The sequence below is a fragment of the Giraffa tippelskirchi genome, chromosome 12 (assembly GCF_054371585.1).
Source record: "Giraffa tippelskirchi isolate mGirTip1 chromosome 12, T2T-mGirTip1v1.2.pri, whole genome shotgun sequence".
In the NCBI taxonomy this organism is placed as follows: domain Eukaryota; kingdom Metazoa; phylum Chordata; class Mammalia; order Artiodactyla; family Giraffidae; genus Giraffa; species Giraffa tippelskirchi.
The window spans coordinates 120428546-120448212 of NC_137286.1; the positions used below are offsets into that span (position 1 = coordinate 120428546).

The 19667-nt window shown below is 38.2% G+C and overlaps 1 long non-coding RNA gene across 2 annotated transcripts in view; it reads right to left on the reverse strand.

The window, feature by feature from the left end:
• Positions 1-240: 240 nt before the first annotated feature.
• LOC145529493 (uncharacterized) overlaps positions 241-19667 on the reverse strand; it is a 43422-nt gene continuing 23995 nt past the window's right edge. Inside the window, exons 4-5 of one of the 2 annotated variants that reach the window (XR_014071284.1) lie at positions 8576-8700; positions 241-1271 (exon numbers count right to left, since the gene is read on the reverse strand). This is a non-coding gene — a long non-coding RNA (uncharacterized LOC145529493). Of the gene's footprint in view, positions 1272-4109; positions 4650-8575; positions 8701-19667 lie in introns of those variants that run through there. The other variant, XR_014071283.1, reaches the window with a different exon arrangement.

Sequence of the window (19667 nt, forward strand, 5' to 3'; positions counted from 1 at the left end):
TATTCTTTCCACCTCTTCTTAATATCTTCTGCTTCTGTTAGGTCCATACCATTTCTGCCCTTTATTGTGCCCATCTTTGTATGAAATGTTCCCTTGGTATATCTAATTTTCTTGAAGAGATCTTTAGTCTTTCCCATTCTATTGTTTTCCGCTATTTCTTTGCATTGATCACTGAGGAAGGCTTTCTTCTCTCACCTTTCTGTTCTTTGGAATTCTGTATTCAAATGGGTATATCTTTCCTTTTCTCTTTTGCTTTTAGCTTCTTTTCTTTTCTCAGCTATTTGTAACGCCTCATCAGACAACCATTTTGCCTTTTTTTTCCTTGAGGATGTCTTGATCCCTGTCTCCTATACAATGTCACGAACCTCTGTCCATAGTTCTTCAGGCACTTGTCTATCAGATCTAATCCCTTGAATCTATTTGTCACTTCCACTGTGTAATTGTAAGGGATTTGATTTAGGTTAAACTTGAATGATCTAGTGGTTTTCTTTACTTTCTTCAATTTAAGTCTGAATTTGGCAATAAGGAGTTCATGACCTGAGCCACAGTCAGCTCTTGGTCTTGTTTTTGCTGACTGTATAGAGCTTCTCCATCTTTGGCTGCAAAGAATATAATCAATCTGATTTCGATGTTGGCCATCTGGTGATGTCCATGTGTAGAGTCTTCTCTTGTGTTGTTGGAAGAGGGTGTTTGCTTGAATTAAGGCAAATTGGAAGTGGTCCAACGGGAGATGGCAGGGGTGAACACTGACATTTTAGGAATCAGTGAACTAAAATGGACTGGAATGGGTGAATTTAACTCAGATGACCATTATATCTACTACTGTGGGCAAGAATCCCTTAGAAGAAATGGAGTAGTCATCATAGTCAACAAAAGAGTCCAAAATGCAGTACTTTGATGCAATCTCAAAAACAACAGTATGATCTCTGTTCATTTCCAAGGCAAAGCATTCAATATCATCGTAATCCAAGTCTGTGCCCTGACCAATAATGCTGAAGAAACTGAAGTTGAACAGTTCTATGAAGACCTACAAGACCTTCTAGAAATAACACCCAAAAAAGGTATCCTTTTCATTATAGGGGACTGGAATGCAAAAGTAGGAATTCAAGAGATACCTGGAGTAACAGGCAAATTTGGCCTTGGAGTACAAAACGCAGGTCAAATCTACTGTAGGTAAATAAAAAAATGTAGGATGAATCTCGGATAAATACATGCAATGCATGAAACTGGTGCATATTCTTGAATGAGCTGCAACTTTGGTTTTACATTGTCTATAAGAGGAAAAAAACACATTCTTTACCATGTTCATAAGGCAAAAATTAACCAGTTATTTTAAACTAGAGCAATTTTGAAACCCCAGAAAAGTATCCTTGGCTTCTCTCATAAAAGATGCTATACAGCATGAGAAATAACTTTCTTTGTTGCATCTATATGGTGTGCTTATGTTAGTCTCTCAGTCTTGTCTGACTCTTTGTGACTCAGTGGACTGTAGCCCACCAGGCTCGTCTGTGCATGTAATTCTCCAGGCAAGAATACTGGAGTGGATTGCCAGTCCCTTCTCCAGCATCTATATGGGAGATGAAACCAAAATTCTCATCTTTGTCTCCCTGGCGGCTCAGTCGGTAAACAATCTGCCTGCAGTGAGGGAGACCTGGATTTGATCCCTGGTTGGGAAGATCCCTTGGAGGAGGGCATGGTAACCCACTCCAGTATTCTTGCCTGGAGAATCCCCATGGACAGAGGACCCTGGCGGGCTTCAGTCCATGAGGTCGCAACACGACTGAGTGACTAAGCACAGCCCAGTCCTTTATGACAGCACACCAAAGTAAAAAAGGTACATGAGGACCCCCAAAAGAATTCTATGGAGATCCCAAAATGATGCTATTGGTTGTTCAGCTTGTTGCTGAGATGGCTTCCTGAAAGACACATGTTAGATCACTTTGGTTTACATCAGGTCATAAATACTGTTCTTTATCCAGGCTGCTGCTGCTGCTGCTGCTAAGTCGCTTCAGTCGTGTCCGACTCTGTGCGACCCCATAGACGACAGCCCACCAGGCTCCCCCATCCCTGGGATTCTCCAGGCAAGAATACTGGAGTAGGTTGCCATTTCCTTCTCCAATGCACAAAAGTGAAAAGTGAAAGTGAAGTCGCTCAGTCGTGTCTGACTCTTCGCAACCCCATGGACTGCAGCCTACCAGGCTCCTCCGTCCATGGGATTTTCCAGGCAAGAGTACTGGAGTGGAGTGCCATTGCCTTTTCCGACTGATCAGTACTAATTAGCACTTGATCCAAGGATGGTGGGAGATGCATGCCCACACACACATAGGTAAATTCTGGCAACTACTTAAAGAGTACAAAGACTCTTATACTGGTTAGGTGTATAATCATAAGCTCAGAATTACTGAAGATCAGAATAGGCTAGTCAGCTTGGTATAGATCATTGGATCTGTGGTTGAAAATTTTAAGGAACTGTACTTGAATTCTAAGAGTTGTTGATATATTTTTGACTTGTGCAATGGGGAGTATTTTATTAATAGGGCAAATTTCTGTGTCATACTCTTTTCTACCACCTCGTGTCAGATCTGAGGCACTGGGGCAACCAGTCGACACTTTAAATGCTTGTTCTTACTTATTCTTGCCATAGTTTAAGGAAGTGGGACATTTAATTGTGGGTCTGGACTGACACCGCATCCTATCTCTTGTAAGTTGTTATTTAATTTTTGTCTAAATTTATTGAATCACCTGGATGGTTCAAAATATTAAATAGATATAATAAGTTTTCCACACACAAGCAAGTAATTTCCAACAGTGGTTTGATTATACAAGGTGGGAAATCTTTGGCATGTCAAGCATATGTGATGCTGGGAACTAAGTCAACGAAACACTAATCAGTTCATTTAGGAACTAATAACATCAGCCCTGAGGCTACAAGAGCCATTCATACTGGGCTTCCTCTATGAGGGGCTCATGGTCTCTGAACTAGTAGGAGAGTGGATTTCATCAGATAAGCTGTCAAATGCTTCATAGAACATGCCTTGGAGAATTAAGCTTCCACTGTTCATACAATTTTATCAGACACTAGCAAAGTAGATTTTCCAGTAAAACAGGAAATTGCCCTAAGGGCATGCTTTTGAACATTTATTCAAGATGTACTTTAAATGCTGTTTCAGCTGTCATTTTTTGCTATCGGCAGAAATGTCTTTGCTTTTGTTTCAGATGAACAGTTCTCTTTAATCACCAAAATCAACTAAAATGCAGAGAAAACAAGAGCTATAAAATTAAAGCATGTGCAAGAAGGGGTAAAGATAGGTGGGTTTGGATGCAAAAGCAAGTTAAGTTGATTTGGAGCTATGGCTGAGATCCTGACTTGGCAACAAAAAGATTTGTTTCTTTCTTTAAATAAGGTTAGTAAGATGTTATAAAACAATGAATATGGAAGCACTATAGCATAGGAGTTAAAGGCATAAACTCGGGAGGCAGACTGCCTAGTTTCAGATATCAGTTCCAGCAAGTCTCACTTTTGGACTTCGAGCACATTACTTAACTGCTTTGTGCCTCAGTTTCCTCATCTGTGAAACAAGAATAATTACCTAATGCATGTGGCTATTGCGCAGATAAAGTAGAACACTTTGTAAGCACAAGATAATGATTTGCTATTACACTATAGTTCTCTATGAAATCAGTAAGGACTTCCATAAAAGTTATAATACAGACATATTGACTCTATATAGCTATTTAAAGAATCAAAGTTAATAACTTCTGGAAGGTGAAGTGAAAGTCGCTCAGTCATGTCAACTCTTTGCAACCCCATGGACTTTCACAAACACTGAAGTTACATCAGTATAAAATTTCAGGAGCCAATATAAAATTTCCAGGTTTGTTTGGGAAAACAGAATGTGTGTCTCAGAAATATGGAATGAATATATAGCAATATCTAGTTGTTGAAACACTCAGTTTTCAACAAGTAGAAAGCAGGACAATTAGAACCTTCACACCTTTCAGTAGGAAATAACCTCCTGGTGGATGGTAAATACCTACCATAAAATAAAACATTGTTTTATACAAATAAGCTTATCATAGCCCATAAAGGAAAACATAGTTACTTCCCATTTTATTATTTATTAATCTAAGCCAGTGTCTCAGGAAATAACTGACTGATCTCATGTGGTAGTCATGTGGCCTTTTACTTTCTTCTGATAAAATAGAATAGAAGAGCCATTAATGTCTTTTGCCGCAAGTCATTTTGTGGGAGCATCAGTTCATTTCCTACGTAAAGGAAATGAAGTTGCCTCCTTGACACGTGTTGTTAAAAGCAAATATGGCATTATTAAACTATAGTCCAAATCGGTAAGAAGCAAATTGTTGCTTCAGTGGTCTGTATGGATAACACAGCCACACTGCCCCCTGGATAACCTGCTATTTGTCTTTGAACAATGCCGGATATACCTTATATAGGGATGTTGACTTTTACTTAACTTTTAAACTTATCCCAAAGAGGACAAACATATCTGTTGACCAAGCTCACTCTTTGATTTGCAAAGAATATAACTTTGTTCTGAAGTTTATAAAAGTTCATTCCTCAGTTTGTCAGAATGACTTTCATCTTGAGTGGTCTGTGGAATGTTATCCAGTCTTCCCACTGCACCTGTCTGGTAAGGAGACATCGTATTATCCCCATTGGAGAGAATGTTAAAGGACAGCAGAACAAGCCGAAGTGATTTGCCTAAATTATATTTTAAAAAGAGATCATAACTTCACACCATCATTTTACTTTACTTTTACTTTCTTTACTTTAACTTTCTTTTTAGAATCTTTGAGAAACAAATTGACTACCAAGGAAGGATCTCTGTTTATCACAGTTTTGGCTTCCTTAAAGGGACCGACAGTAAGAGTTAATTAGGTAATACCACATTTGGGTATCTATCCATCATGCCTATGAACAGCCCTCTTCTCATTCCTACTCTTGCTTTTTTCCTAACTCCTAAAGGATTTATGATTCTAGTGGTTGATTCTTGTTTCTGTTGTTTAGTTGCTAGGTCATGTCCAATTCTTTTGTGATCCCCTGGACTATAGCCTGCCAGGCTCCTCTTGTCCGTGGGATTTCCCAGGCAACAATACTGGAGTGGGTTGCCATTTCCTACTCCAGGGAATCTTCCCAACTCAGGGATCCAACTCCTGTTTCCTGTATTGATTGGCAAGCAGATTCTTTACTGCTGAGCCAGCAGGGAAGCCCATTTTGATAGTGAAGCTGTTACCTAAAAGGAATATGGCCTCCCTGAGAAATACAGTTTTAGAGGGGAAACTGAAATGGAAGTAGGAATGTGGGAAAAAGAATTTTTGAATATCTCCCATGTACCAGGCACTGTGCAAGTCCATTATATGTGTGATCATAATTGGTTGTCACAATAATCCCATGATTCTTCTAATTCATCACACTCACTGTAGAAGAGCTAGAGATGCTGTCAACAGCAATAACTCTTTATTTAACAAACATGAACTATAGCTGACTTACAGTATTCCAAAGAAAATATGCAAGGGCCAATAGGCACATGAAAAGATGCTGAACATCATTAATCATCAGGGTGATGAAAATCAAAACCACAACGAGATAGCACCTCATGCCTGTCAGAATGACTCTCCTCAAAAACAGAGCAATAGTACTTAACCTTGGCTGCACATTAGAATTGCCTGCATTTGAGAGGAACTTAAAAAAATTCCTTTTCCCTAGACAACATTTAGCACAATGGAATCAGAATCTGTAGGGGTAGAACCCAACCCAGATACTGGTTGTTTTTTTTTTTTTTTAATGTTCTGCTGATGGAGCCAATGTGCAGCCCAGATTGAAAACCACTGACCCAAAGAGCAGTCTCCTTTCCCTGCTATGCCTGCTTCACAGAGGGACGTGTGAGAGCAAATCCAAGAGCAAACTCATTCATTTAAGAGTTTACTTTCTATGGACTCTCATCTTCATATTCTAATAGGATAGATAAGGAACTCTTAAAATTAATACTTTAAATCAGAAGTTTTAGAAGGGTTGTTTCCAGGTTAGGTTTTGGGTTGGTTATGTCCAGGATTATGTGTTCCTGTCAACATGTAATTGGATTTGGCTTGTTTCTGGTGTTTTGGCTGTTTATGAATAAAGCTGTTGGGAACATTTGTGTACAAATCTTTATGTAGATGTGTGTTTTCATTTCTCTTGGGTAAACACTTAGGAATAGATATGTTTGGTAATATGGTAGAAGTATGTTTAACTTGATAAGAAACTGCTTTCCAAACTGGTGTATGTTCCCATCAACAATGTGTAAGAGGGACTTCCGTGGTGGTCCATTGGGAGACTCTGTGCTCCCAATGCAAGGGGCCCAGTTTTGATTCCTGGGCAGAAAACTAGATCCTACATGCTAAAACTAAGAATTCGCATGCCTCAACTAAAGATCCTGCATGCTGTGACTGAAGATCCTGTATGCTGCAGTGAAGATGAGAGATCCTGTGGGCCACAGCTAAGACCTGGCACAGCCAAATAAATAAATAAAATAAAAACAATATATGAGAATTCAAATCACTCAACCTCCTTGCTAATACTTGGTATGGTCGGGGTTTTCAATTTTATCCACTTAATGGCTGTGCAGTGATATCTCCCTGTAGTTTGAATGTACTTTTCTCTAATGGTTAATGATGTTGAAAATTTTCTCATAGTAATATTGATGATTCACATATATTCTTTCATGAAGTGTGTTTGACTCATTAACTATTTTACAGTTAGGTTAACTGTTTTATTATTGAGTTGACATTTTTTCTCAATGGAATTTCTGTGAAAGAATTAACCACTTATGCCCAAAGACATCTACTCTATGTATTATCTGCTGTCCATTGTTTTATTATGGCATAAATTATGTGCCATTCTTGGGAGAATACCTTGGAAGATTAGGAAAATAGTCATATAAATTTCTGATTTCAGGTGCAAAACCTTGTTAAAATTCATTTTCACATATAATGCATAATATTTCCCCCCTGTTGGTGGTTTATCTTTTTGTTTTCTCTTGATCTCAAAGAGAAGTTTTTTATTTTGATGGAGCCTAATTATCATTTTTAATTATTCATTTTTCGGTCAATTCTTACAAATCTTTTTCCATCCCAAAGTCAACAATGTTTCTCCCATGTTTTCTTCTAGAAGTTTTATAACTTTTGCTTTTACATAGAGGTACATATTCTGTCTGAGTTTAATTTTGCATATGTTGTGAGCTAAGAGTCAAGTTTAATTGTTATTCATGAGTATCCAATCATGCCAATATCATTTGTTAGAAAATTCTGTCCTCCATTGAGTTACTTTACTATCTCTTTAAAAAATTATTGACCTTATATATATGGCTTTGTGAACTTTCTTTTCTGTTCCATGGATCTAAATTTCTTTCCTTCTGCTGATACCACACTGTCATGCCTGATAACTTTATAGTACATCTTGAAGTCAGAACAGTAACTCTTCCAAGTTGGCCCTCCTTTCTATCACAGTTGTTTAGGCTGTTTGTATTTCCATATACATTTTATTTATTTATTTATTTATTTAATAAATTTATTTATTTTAGTTGGGGGCCAATCACTCCACAACCCTGTAATAGTTTTTGCCATACATTGACATGAATCAGCCATGGGTTTACATGTGCTCCCCTTCCTGGACCCCCCACCCACCTCCCTCCCCAACCCATCCCTCTGGGTCATCCCATTGCCCCGGCCCTGAGCCCTTGTCTCATGCATCGAACATGGAATGGTGTTCTGTTTCACATATGATAATATACATGTTTCAATGCTATTCTCCCAGAACGTCCCACCCTCACCTTCTCTCTCAGAGTCCATAAAATTGTTCTATGCATCTGTGTCTCTTATTCTGTCTCGCACATAGGGTTATCGTTACCATATACATTTTAGAATCATGTTGTCAATTCTTAGAACAGAATCTGCTGGGATTTTGATTGTGATTCCATCAAATCTATAGCTAATTTTCAGAAGGATTGACATTAACAATATCGAATGTTCCAATCCATATATATGGTATACTCTGCATTCACTTAGGTCCAACTCAGTTTCTCTCAGGGCTTCTCTGATGGCTCAGTTGGTAAAGAATCTGCCGGTAATACAGGAGACCTGGGTTCGATCCCTGGGTTGGGAAGCTCCCCTGGAGGAGGCATGGAAACCCATCCCAGTATTCTTGCCTGGAGAATCCCCATCAACAGAGGAGCCTGGTGGGCTACAGTCCACGGCGTTGCAGAGTCGGACACCACCAACTGACCAAGCATACAGTTTCTCTCAATAATGCTTTTCACTGAAAAGACTTTACACATATTTGAAAAACTTGTCCCTAGCAGTTTATATTTCAGAAAGATTTTAAAAGTGGTATTTAAATTTTTAAAATTTTCTAAGTGTTTATTATTTTCTGAAGTGACTATACAATATCATATTCTACATATACAGAAATACAATGGGTTTTTATATGTTGATCTTTATCCTTCAGCTTTCCTAACTTCATTTATTAGGTCTTGTATATTTTTTATTATAGATTCTGTCTGTAGTTTTTTCTACATACCGATAGCAGTGTTCTTTGTGGAAAAATGCAGTTTTCCTTTTCTTTTGTTTCCTTGTCTCATTTCTCTGGCTAGAACACTGTTGAATAGAAGAAAAGAGAGCACAGTCCTTGCCTTGCTCCTGATCCTAGAGGGAAAACATTGTCTTTTTTAAATATGACATTAGCTGTAGGGTTTTCATAAGTGACCTTTATCAGGCTGAAGAATTTGCCTTTTATTTTTAGTTTGCTGAAAATTTTTTTTTATCACTAATGAGTATTGAACTTTACCAAATTAATTTTTCTGAAAATTTTTAAATCCCATTTCTCCCATCTTTGTTCCATAAAAAATCCTTGTGGAAAAAAAAAAAATAAGAATGTGTTATCTAGTGTTAGTGGGGGTCATCTTCATGTAGAAAGTTCTTGTACTCTTACATTCTGTGTGAAAAACAGGCCAATAAAATTTCTCAACTTGTCACAAGCTTTTAAAAATACTAAAGTCTATCTTTTGAAATAAAAAAATAAAATATCTACCTGATAATTCAACAAATAGTTTTAGGGCTCCAGTAGTAAGTTGAGCAGTCCCCACTCCAGATTAAAATATTCAGGCTTTCCAAAAGTAATTAACAGAATTAATAATTAACAACTACAGCATTAATTAAAGGGAATGGCACTAGTGGTAAAGAGCCTGCCTGCCAATACAAGGGACATAAGAGACTTGGGTTTGATCCCTGGGTCTGGAAGAGCCCCTGAAGGAGGGCATGGCAACCTACTCTAGTATTCTTGCCTGGAGAATCCCATAGACTGAGGACCCTGGTGGGCTACAGTTCATGGGGTTGCAAAGAGTAGGACACAACTGAAGTGACTTAGCATGCATGCATGCAATACTGGCTTAAGTATGAAAAGAAATGGACCAACGAAACAAGATAGAGTTTACAAACAGATCTACCTGTAAATGGTTACCTGATTCATGACAAAGTTGACACTGCCATATAATAGATAAAGAATGATCTTTTGAATAAATATTTCAGGGTCAATATGATATTGATATGAAAAATAAGTTAACTTGACACTACCTCACAAAAACTAACATTCACATCAAGGTGTAAATATGAAAGAAACAATAACAAAATTTTTAGAACTGTATCTTGATGATTGCAGAGCAGGTGAAAATGTCTTAGACAGGGACAAAAAAACCCTCTAAAACATGAAAGAGAAAATGATAAATTGGATATTAAAATTGAGAACTTCTGTTCATCAGAAGATATCACCAAGGTAGTAAAAAATAAACTCACAAAGTGGGTGAAAATATTTGCAATCACATACTGAGAACTTCGACCAGTTAAAAAGAAACAAATATAAAAATCGATAGAAAAAATGGACAAAATACTGGAATAGACACTTCACTGGTAATTACGCCAGTATTAGTTTTCTTTAATTAATTCTGTAATAATTGATTCTATTAATTACTTTTGGAATGCCTAAGAAGAGAATATCCAAGTGATAAATATGTATATGAAATATGGTTCACTTTTATTAGTCATCAGAAAAATGCAAATTAAATCCACAATGTGACCTAATATATGTCTACTAGAATGGCTAAAATGAAAAAAGAAAATAAAAAGCAAAATACTGGTAAGGAAGTTAAGTAACCAGAATGCTTGTGCACTGTTAGTTGGACTATAAATAGGAACAATCACTGGACTATCTGGGGAAAACATTTGACATATTAATATGTATATCTATGTCCTCGTAATTCTACTCCTGCTTACATTCCCCAAAGAAATGCAAATACATATTCAAAATTCACATGTACAAAATTGTTCATGAAAAGAAAGTCAGTAAAGAGAAAATGTTAGTGACTCAGTTGTGTTTGACTCTTTGCCACCCCATGGAGTGTAGCCCACCAGGCTCCTCTGACCATGGGATTCTCTGGGTAGGAATACTGGAGTGGGTAGCCATTCCCTTCTCCAGGGGATCTTCCTGACCCAGGGGTCAAACCCCGGTCTCTTGCATTGTAGGCAGATTCTTAACCATCTGAACCACCAGTGAAGCCTGCTCCTCAATAGTAGAATCAATAATAAGTTGAAGTATATTCATATACTTCATATACTTTTTCTTTAAAGAAATATTTATTTTGTTTATTTGGCTGCATCAGGTCTCAGTTGCGGGCACTCAGAACCTTCATTGCTGCAAGTCGGCTCAGTAGGTGCGGCACGTGAGCTTATTTCCCTGTGGTCATGTTCCCTGCATTGGAAGGTGAGTTCTTAAGCAGATTCTCAACCACTGGACCACCAGGGAAGTCCCGACTTCTTTCAGTGAGAATGAATATGCTACATCTACATGCAACAACATACAAGAACTTTAGAAACATAGTATTGAATGAAAGAAAGCAGACACACAAAATGTCTCTTTCCACTTGTATACAGTTTGAATCAGTTAAATCTAACGTTTGTTTATAGAATTCGTGAAAGTGGATGTCCTTGAGGAGGCTGGTAGTGACTGGAAGAGGACTCAAGGGTGGATTCTGAGCCACCAAACACATTGACTTTTTCTGTTTCTGTGGGTTCTGGACAACATCCTCAAGTACTCTGCCCCCAGCCTGTGGCTGTTTTCTCCCAGCATGTACAGACCAGAGCCATTTGGCCCAGGCACGTGAATTTTCTGGTAAAAACTGTAGGTGTTAACAGTTTTTTTTAGGAACTTACTCAGAAGATTCTTCTTACTCAGAAGATTCTAGGAACTTACTCAGAAGATTCTAGGAGATGATTAGAAGACTCTATGCAGTTTTGTGGGTTTTGTTTTGTTTTGCCTTCTCTTGTGTTTTCCTGAGTCTTGGTGGTTATGGTTCTTCTGTTGCCCTCTCTGCAATCTATTATCCTCTCTGCTTTGTGCCCCAGAAGATTACTCCCGTTCTGAATTCTGATTGGTCTCAGCCAAAGAGAAACACTGACAGGACATGAAAGGACTGGAAGAAAGATAATCAGTGTACTTCATGTCCTCTCTATTTCTTCTTTGATTGTCTTTGGGAGTAGCTGAATACTACAGCTCTTCCCTGGCAGACCCTCCTCTGTGGCTCCAGACTTCATTGTGCTCTGATGACACTATTTCCTCTTCTTGCTTCTTTAACCAAAGTGATAGCCTTGACTTCCTTTTGTTATTAATATCTCTGTGCCTTGATATCTCTTGTTGGTTCCTTTAACCCAGCACTCACCCCTGTAGTTATTCCCTTTATTAAAATCCTTTTATTCAAATAGGCTTCCCTGATAGCTCAGTTGGTAAAGAATCCACCTGCAATGTAGGAGACCGTAGTGTGATTCCTGGGCTGGGAAGATCCGCTGGAGAAGGGAAAGGCTACCCACTCCAGTATTCTTGGGCTTCCCTCATGGCTCAGCTGGTAAAGCAATACGGCAGACCTAGGTTCAATCCTTGGGTTGAGATGATCCCTTGGAGAAGGGAATAGCTATCCACTCCAGTATTCTGGCCTGGAGAATTCCATGGATTGTATAGTCTGTGGGGTCGCAAAGAGTTGGACACAACTGAGAGACTTTCACTTTATTAGAATAATTGTTCTAATTATTGTTCTAAAAAGTCCAAGCTTTTACTGTTCACTGAATGACAAGCAACAAGCCAATAAGTCAAGAGATGAGTTATTGGGACAAGGAATAGTGATTTTATTTGGAAAGCCAGAAGACTGAGAAGATTTTGAGCTCAAAGAACCATCTTGCCTGAGTTAGAATTCAGGCTTCTTTTGTATTAAAAAGGCAAGTCATTTTCTAGTCCTGGCCAGCCCAGAGGGGATGTGTTCACTTCTTCGTCCCTGTAGTCATTCACAGATGTCATATTTCAGTAAAGCCCAAATAAGTGTCAATGTGGAAACTCATTCAATTAGGCTCTTGTCTGTAATTCTATGGAGGGAACATTTTTTTTTTTTTTATAAATTTATTTATTTTAGTTGGGGGCTAATTACTTTACAATATTGGAGGGAACATTTTATTAGATCAAGTAAGATGAATAAATTTTTTATAATAACCATTGTGGAATAATGTTATGAATTGTGTACATTAATATAATGAAACACTCAAGAGCATCTGGGTTTCCCTAGTGGCTCAGATGGTAAAGAATCCCCCTGCAATGTGAGAGACCTGGGTTCAATCCCTAGGTCAGGAGGATCTCCTGGGGGAGGGTATAGCAACCTACTCTAGGATTCTTGCCTGGAGAATCCCATAGACAGAAGAGCCTCATGGGCTACAGTCCATGGGGTTGCAAAGAGTTGTATATGACTGAGCAACTAACACTTTCACAGTGAAGCCCCCAAAATGCTGATTTCCTAAAAGAACCAATGACTTTGATGTCAGGTACATGTTATTGCATAGACTGAATGTTGGATACTGAATCCAGGTCCAGCCAGGTGTTCCCTTCCTAGAAGTCTCTTGAGTAGTTTACATGTGTGGTGTTGGGTGAGATTGAGCTTTCATATGGACACTAGAGGCAAAGAGTAAAGTCTTCCTTCCAGTATTCATGTAATTGTGCGGATCTTCAGGGCTCACAGCAATAAGCTTGATGAGAGGGCTGGTTGAAAAGCCCCATTAGAGGTGAACAGGGTCCTCTCTCTCTTATTCATCTGCACTGCTGGTAGAGTTAATGTTTTGAGTCTGAAGGACACTATGACTGTTATCAGTTTTATTGGACAAGTGAATATAAAGGTAATTAAAGAGACCATGCCTAATAACCCAACTCTTACAATTTAAAAGTAAGAAAGAGGCCTGATAGGGTACCAGGGATACACCTATCATCCTAATTAAGTGCTAACAAGACAGTTGTCCTCACTTTGGTAACTTCAGTGTATTCCCCCTGTTAATGGTCTCCATCCAGTGGACTCATCTACAATTCTTAATTCTTGCCCACAGTTACCCTTCATTCTCCACATGAGCAATGTTTCTAAAGGTTTCAGTGTTTAGCAGGTGGTGTCCCCAAAGCACTCACCCCAAATTGCCCATCCACTTTATTCTTTCATCCACCATTTTACACCTTCCCCCTGCAGTTCAGGTTTGGCCAAATTGCCACCCAGTTTGAACTTGTCATCTCTCCTAGCATTTCTACTTTATTAAGCAAGCACATCTTGTAAATGAAAACAAGAGAAGATGCGTGGCTAGCTCATTCTGTTTTTTATTTAAATTAAAAGAATCACCTAGCCACTTGCATTGCTGTAGGGAAGCCGGTGGGGATAGATCAAGTAAATAAATGAATCAGGTGAGGATGGACAAGTGAATATTCAAATACGAGTAGCAGTTTTCTAAATCAGAAAAGCCTTTTACTCTAGCTATAGTCAAACCACTCAGTACTGTGATCTAAACTGTCTGAAAGACAGGAAATGCTGTTTTTAGAAATACAGAATGATAGTTACTGATGTTTGTCCTATACAAGTCAAAGAAAAACTCTTTGCACAATTATCTGAAAACCTCCTATTTTTGTTTGACAGTTTGTTTAGTATCTTTTTAATTATAAGAAATTTGAATTCTGGGAAGGGACCTGCATTGATCTTTTCTGTAAGGGAGATTAGGAAAGTTAAACCCAAATAGCCTGACCAATGGGTTTTCCTGATGGCTTAGCGGTAAAGAATCTACCTGCCAATGCAAGATTCATTGGTTCAGTCCCTGGGTTGGAACCATCCCCTGGAGAAGGGAATGGCAACCCACTCCAGTATTCTTGCCTGGGAAATCCTGTAGACAGAGGAGCCTGGCGGGCCACAGTCCATGGGGTCACAAAAGAGTCTGACAGGACTGAGCAACTGAACAATAGCAGCAACAGCTGCTATCAATATTTGCTGAATGTTGACTCTAAGAAGACATGGATAAGCTATTTCTATATAATCACAGTCATGGGTATAGTTCCATGGACAAGATAATAGCTTTAGTCAAAGGGTCAGTGGTAAAATGATGACATCTTAGTCTGTTCATAATTCACAAAGAATAATTTTCTTTAGAGACAATGAACTACTACAGTGTGCAGCAAAGCATAGTCCACTCCCAAAACATCTTTTCCAAATTCCTAGAAACTTCTATGTAGGTTCCTGAGAAATTTATAAATCCTTACAGTTTTCACTAGAAAATTTATGAGGGCATTCTCAATGGCTCTGGCTTGTACTTGCTGGGAGAAAACAGCCACAGGCTGTGGACAAAGTACATGAGGATGTCGACCAGAATCCATAGAAACAGAAAAAGTTAAGTCTAGGCCACTGATGGCTCAGAATCTGGGAACACTGACCAACCAAGGATCTGGATGAGTATACCTGTCAATCTATTTCAGGGACCTACAGAGAGCCAGAACAACAAACCCATGTCTTTCTCCAACTCTAAACACTTCCATTGGATAAACCATCAGCATTTCAAACTCACTATGTTCCATTTGTCCATCATGAAAAATGAGGAAGACAGGAAGAGTAACAGGTGTGTCTAAGTTTGGTGACGGGCTTATGTGGGGGATGATATGGGAGTGTTGAGGTAGAGGCATTTGTAGACAAATGCTAGTTTATTATATGTTTTAACTATTAGAATATTGGATTCATGATAAAAAGCTATTTTCGTTTTGGAATTAAGCTTTCTTTTGTGTAATAATTTTGATTCCTATTAATTACTGTTTCCTTTAAAAAAAAAAGTGTATCTTCTTTAGGGATTATCTGGGGCCCAGTAATTCCATCTTCCTAATAATTTACGACTGTCCTGCTTCACCTCCTGGTTGACAGCTGTTTGCAGGTTCAGTCTTAATGAAAACTTTCCCCTCATTTTCTTCCCAGTGATGGGCAGTCTGTACCCGCCTTCTGCCAGCCAGATTGCAAACAAAATATGTTCTTTGCAGCTTCCATCAAAATGTATGTTGTTTTAACCTGGAAATGATGTTTGGTAAAGTTCTTTAGCTTAAGGAAAAATATTCTGTATTCTGTCGCACATAATACTAACTCCCATAGGCTTGAGTCCTTGTTGATCGCATTCAGTGATTTTCAGGAGAGCTGGTTTTTCTGTGACTTAAGTCAGTAACGAGATGCAGGAAGGCAACTAGACTTTTAATCTGCATTCTGTCACTGGAAGACAAAATAAAATTCCAGTGGGGAGGAAGAATATGCTGTTTGAATTGATATCATATTATAGCCACTAGCATCTTGGTACTGTCTCCATGCCTCAGTATGGGTATATCTGTGTTGACTATCTCAGAGGATAACTGCTAGAAGGTGGGGACCTGGTTGGAGTCATTCTTTGTACAGAATCAGGAACAAGTCTAGACATTACATCCAATAGAAAGCTTTTGGGTATGATATCCACAATGTTCAATCTGGAGCTGTCATTTGAGATGACTACGCCTGCTTGAGCAAAGAATCTTGGAGTAGTTTACTGATTGGAGTTTCAGAGCTTAAAACTAGACCTTAGATCCCAAACAAAAACTTTCTTGATTTCAGGGGTTACTTTTGACTGACTTATGCTGACTAATCTCCCATGGCACTTATATATATATAAGTCAGAACATCAACTAAATAATGGAAAAATAACTTCCTTTCTTCCTTCTTCCCTTTCTGCCTCTTTCTGAACTTCCTTCCTTTTTTCCTTCTTCCTGAAACCAATCAGTACCTTCCTTCTATTTGTTTGAACTTTTACGTAGTCTCTCTTATTTATGGATGCGCCTATTTTATTGATGAAGAAATTGAAGTTCAAAAATATTGAATAAACCATCTATGTTCACACAACTCATAAATGGCCAAGTCCAGATATGAATTGAGGTTCATACAGCTTCAAAGTTTCTGCCATTTATTTATTTACTTAACCACATTGGAATGTAGTCTTCTGGCCCACTAATGGTCTTCTTCCCCTACAGGAAAATCTTCATGGAAAGCTTTATTATAACAGAGGTATTTATAATCAGAGAAAAAGGTAAGCAGAATGATTCAATATAATGCTACTGTAATTGAGCAACCTAGCTGGATTATTTTATTTCCTCTGAAAGGAGTGAAATTTCCTGTCAAAGGAATCCAATATGTAATTTCATAAGCCAGAGAACCCTTTTATCTGTACAATATTTTGAGACACTCTAAAAAACGTTTCTTCTTTGTGCTTCCCCTTTTTGTTAAGCCAGTTGTCCTTCAAATGAAACAGCATTACTAACAAGACGGAAAGAGACAAATGCTGAGAACATGAAAATGGCAGAGCAAAGGAGCCTGAGTCCTTAATAATATTGATGAACAACTGAATCTATCCTAGTACTGCTTATCTCCAAATCACTTAATAAGAAAATGAAAAATTATGTTTATGGTTTATGCCACTGTTTGTCAAGTTTTCTGTGATTTGCTGCTCAAAGTTTTCCTTACTGATATATTGAACTTTATGAGAGTGCAGAAGAAATACATTCTGCCTAGATGTGTTCGATACAGACACTAAAACTCACATTTGCAATGATTTTGAATTGCTTATCCCTTTGCTTTGCTCATAAATTGGGTTTAAGTCCAAAGTTCCAAGTAGTAGAGTTTTTTCCCAGCTCCTGAAAACACTTTTAGTTTAGAAGTGCCCCCACTCTAGAATGTACTGTCTCATGAAATAGCCATCGCCCTGTCTCTGGAGAGACCCACACATGGGCTGAATAACCATCTGTCATAGGTACTACGGAAAGGATGTCTGTGCTGGCTGGGAGATTGGATAGGATGGCCTCTCCTAATCTCCTAAGTCTATTGACTGATTTTTCTAAGTCTTAAAGATGTTAAAAGAAGTGGCCTCTTTATTACATACCTTATTCACTAGGTGAGCTTGGACAAAGGAAAGACATCCACACTTTGGTTATGTCTCTACCTAGCTTTGTGAACTTAAGAAAGTATGTCCTCTAAGTTTCTGTTCTAGTCTCTATGAAATGAGGAAAGGTTTCATTAAAAAAAAAATTAGAACACTCCCCTTTTTTTGTTAATGTCTTATTACATGTGTGTTATTTGCTTAATCATGTCCAACTATTTTCTACCTCATGGACTGTAGCCCGCCAGGCTCCTCTGTTGATGGGATTCTCCAGGCAAGAATACTTCTCCAGGGGATCTTCCTAACCCAGGGATCAAATACGGGCATCCTGCATTGCAGGCAGATTCCTTACCGTCTGAGCCACCAGTGAAGCCTAGTAAAGTAGTTCTAAATAGAAAAGCAGAGCATCTCTGGTCCTCCTGCCCCCGCATCACCTCATTCCTCTCCTGTTGGCCCCCATGGGACTGAGGAGTCTGTACAGCATAGTTTGAGCAATTCTCTCTGAAATGTTTCCAAGATCTTTCTAATCAGAACCTTTTATGATTTGACTACAGGGTACAGAGCACCTCCCAGGTGGCACTAGTGGTAAAGAACTTACCTGCAAATGCAGGAGACATAACAGACATGGGTTTGATCACTGGGTTGGGGAGATCTCCTGGAGGAGGGCATGGCAACCACTCCAGTATTCTTGCTGGGAGAATCCAATGGGCAGAGGAGCTTGGTGGACTACAGCCCATGGGGTCACACAGAGTTGGACACAACTGACTTAGCACACACACACATGAATACAGAATCTTAGCAGGAAGAAGAGCACAGAATTCTCATGTCCTCATAAATGCAATCTGACCTGTTGCTTTTTTCTCTATTGTTGAGTTAGTACTGACTGAAAGTATTATACCTATTGACTTATGAAAGTAAAGAAATTTTTAATCAAAGAGCCATTAAAATATATGGAGTCATTTTGCTTACTTCTCAGGCTTAATCCAAATTTGAATATGTGACTGCTTTGAATGTAAGTCTTCAGACTGTTCTGCTAAACTGGTGATTTCTCTTTACAAATATTCCAAGACAAAAGTGGGCCCACTTTTCACATAATGAGACTTTTGAGGCCGAATACAAATGATGCTATTCTTACATCAGGGTGAAATAACTTTCTCACATCTCTGCTTTGTGTCTGCCCCAGCACTTGTCCTGTTCTTGAATGTATGCCTTGAAGTAAATATGTTAAAAAATAAGAATTCCATTCCTAAAGATACTTTTTTATGTTTGCTTTATATTATTAGTTTGTTACTTCACTTGCAAGTTCAAGTCATAAAATGAATAGATGTGGCTTTTATTAAGCTTTGAAGATTTGGTGTGCTGCTATGTGAATATCATTTCATCTATAGCATTTGAATTGGAAAAAAAAAATCCTTTGTGTGTTTTCAACAACCTTTTGTCCACATAGTTAAATGCACTGACAGAGCTTTTTGACAGAACCACAGAAAATTCTCTGCTGAATACTTAATCAGTTCCTAGGTTGGCTTGCTTCCACTTTTCCTTTCTTCAAAACTATGTTGCTAGACTACTAGAGTCTTTTCTGTTTGTGAGTCTGAGAGTTTAAGACTAAATAACTTTGAGTATAGTCTATATCATATTTTCATCACATATGTTTTATCTTTTACATACACACATACATTGGGGTATGTTAAAAGGTATGTTTATCATTTTGAAAAGCATGTTTATATTTTTACTAATACATTCTTTTACATTTGATAATTCTTAATTCTTCACATAATATTATTATGATATCTTTGATTATTAACACAGGAATCTAAATCAGATTGAGTCCTATTTTCAGGAATCAGAATAATTTTGGACAATGAAGAATTTATTGAAAATTGCTGGCAGACATACTGAATCAAGAATTATGGAGGAAAGCCAGTGACATTCAAAACTCTCTCTTCCTAGTGCTTCAGAGCAGAAACTGTTTCTGGCAGATTCTGTGGCCAAAAAAGGCAATAATCTTTTGCCTTGAGTCCTCTTCCATTAGATGTCTGAGTGAGGGGAGTAAAAGTCAGCTGGTTGACTGACTGATTCCTACTTTTTCATCTACTAAGGTAATCAAGCCAACCACATGTTTTATCATTGTGATCTCTACATAAATAGATTTCTCTTGAGGACTGTGGTTCTTTTGAAGATGAATCAAATATTGCTAAAGCTCCTTTCTTATAGACCTAGGAAATGCTAGGGCCATTGAAGCTATTTTTTTAATCTTAATTTTAATATGGAAAGAAAAAGTGAGTTTTGTTTAAACAGGAGTTGAATTTGGAGAAGTGTTGCTTTGAGAGACACAACACGCATTACAG